This window comes from Colobus angolensis, unplaced genomic scaffold, assembly GCF_000951035.1.
Source record: "Colobus angolensis palliatus isolate OR3802 unplaced genomic scaffold, Cang.pa_1.0 Scaffold20, whole genome shotgun sequence".
Lineage (NCBI taxonomy): Eukaryota > Metazoa > Chordata > Mammalia > Primates > Cercopithecidae > Colobus > Colobus angolensis.
In genome coordinates, this window is record NW_012115155.1 from 12,454,708 (window position 1) to 12,457,075 (window position 2,368).

The 2,368-nt window shown below is 42.2% G+C and overlaps 1 protein-coding gene across 6 annotated transcripts in view; it reads right to left on the reverse strand.

Annotated features, from left to right (window-relative positions):
* The window catches only part of PLEKHB2 (pleckstrin homology domain containing, family B (evectins) member 2), a 63,013-nt gene that overhangs the window by 28,061 nt on the left and 32,584 nt on the right, over positions 1-2,368 (reverse strand). The gene's annotated exons all lie outside the window — the stretch shown is intronic.

Genomic DNA, 2,368 nt, shown 5'->3' on the forward strand with positions numbered 1-2,368 from the left:
GCCCAGCTAATTTTTGTATTTTTAGTAGAGACGAGGTTTCACCATGTTGGCCAGACTGGTCTCGAGCTCCTGACCTCAGGTGATCCATCCATCTTGGCCTCCCAAAGTGCTGGGATTACAAGCGTGAGTCACCGTGCCCAGCCAAGTGTTCTGGCTTTCTATGGAATGCAGTTAAGTTGCAAAATTCCCCAACTGATTTTGTATGCAGCATTCCACTGTCATTCACTTTGCTAAAGGGTATCATACTGGATTATTCATGTATCTTATATAGATTTTGTTGTCATTTGAGGTGGAAGAGTCTAGTGTGGCCTTTGGTCTGCAAATTCTGTTCGATTATTTCAGAACATTTCTCTTGCCCTGAATTTCTAATTACCTCCTTTGGGTTCTACACTTTATGAACATCAATAATCTTTCTGAACTTTTTTTACTCCAACGTATCTCTGATCTTTTCATCTTTTTCCCCTCACTGAGAGTATCTCCAATCTTTCCCTCCATGCCAATGATTCACTTTTCATTTGGGGTTGTATGCAAGGGAAGACCACTTTCCTCAGATGATAATGTAAATGGCACCCTCTTGACAGCGACAGACCTTCTAGGTTACAGACACAAAAGAGGAGAAAAGAAACATAAATCTCTGCCCTCACACAGCATATATTCTAATGAAAGCAGATGATGAACAAGATAAACAGCCGGTACATGGTGAGTGTGTATGGGGACAGGGAGATGTAATTGTAAACATGGTGGCCAGGAAAGCATTCCTGAAGACTCTGCTTCTGTTCCTTGGGTTTTATTTTCCTCCACTCTAGGAGCTTTTCCTGAGGCTTGCATTTTCCTTTTCTTATTTTTCCTTCATGGTATATCTGCATAGTTGCCAAGCCACTTCCTTACATCCTGCTCATGTTTAACATGGGAAGTGATATATAAAACTTGTTTGCTCTCATAAAGTAGGAGTTATTTCTCCTTGACACTCTTCCTACCTAATCTAGTATCAACTGGTAGTTCCACCCTGTTCCACCTCAGTCCAGCCCAGCAACAGTTTGATGGCTAGGTGTTACCCTCACAATCAACATTCTGTAATATGAGGGCAGAGGGCTAGAAGAGAAGGAAATTTCTTCTGAGAAGAGTAAGCCTTTTCTGAAAAATCTGGGTCCTACACTGTCTTCTGAGCATATTCCTTTGAATGTCCCATGCTAGTGCTCACTTCACCAGCCAGAAAATTACCCAACTCCTGTGAGCTTCAGTGCCTTTCAGTGCCCTGCAATGATGAGTCCTGGGAGAATCGTCCAGCCTCTGTTGAGGCCCCAAGGACATCACATTCTCAAAGACTTTTTTCCTTAGCCTTTCCAAAAAGTAACTTACACTTACACTTAATCAGCATCACTCCAGACTACAGGGTAATACCAAAAATTTGCAAGATTTAATTACCTCATCTAGTTACTGCTTCTGGGATTCGGGTAGGATTAAAAAACATCTTAGTAGAATCATCTATTTCTTTCTTTGGCTGTTTGTGCTTGAGATCAAACTTCTTTATTTGGTCGCACCATTGAAATGTTTTCCCCTGAGGGAAGATGATCAAATCCATTTCACCGTCTTTCTCAAAGGTCTCTATTACGGGTTGAATTGCATCCTCATGAAAAAGATATGCATAAATCCTAATCCCCAGTACCCTGGAATGGGACCTTATTTGGGAACAGGATATTTGCATATGGAATCAAAATAAGATAAGGTCACAGTGAATGAAGGTGGGTCCTTAATCCATTATGACTGGTGTCCTTTATAAGAAAAGAGAATTCTGGACACAGACACAGCAGAAGAAGGCCATGTGACAACAGAGGCAGAGACCGGAGTGATGTGGCTGCCAGCCAAGGAACACCAAGGACTACCAGAAACCACTAGAAGCCAGGAAGAGGCAAGAAAGGATCCTACCCAGCATCTCAGAGGGAACAAGGACCTGCTGACACACTGATTCCAGACTTGCAGCCTCCGGAACTGTGAGGCAATGAATTTCTGCCATTTCCGTCACTCAGCATTCAGCAATTTGTGACAGGAGCCCTAGGAACTGAGTTTCCTCACTCTTTACTTTCTTGCTTTTCTGGTCATTTTATTTCAACTATGCCTATTGCCCACTGTGAATCTAATAATGAAAGAGAGCATGATGACCCCATCAAAAAGTGAGCAAAGGATATGAACAGACACTTCTCAAAGGAAGACATTCATGCAGCCAACAGACACATGAAAAAATGTTCATCATCACTGGTCATCAGAGAACCGCAAATCAAATCCACAATGAGATGCTATCTCACACCAGTTAGAATGGCGATCATTAAAAAGTCAGGAAACAACAGGTGCTGGAGAGGATGTGGAGAAA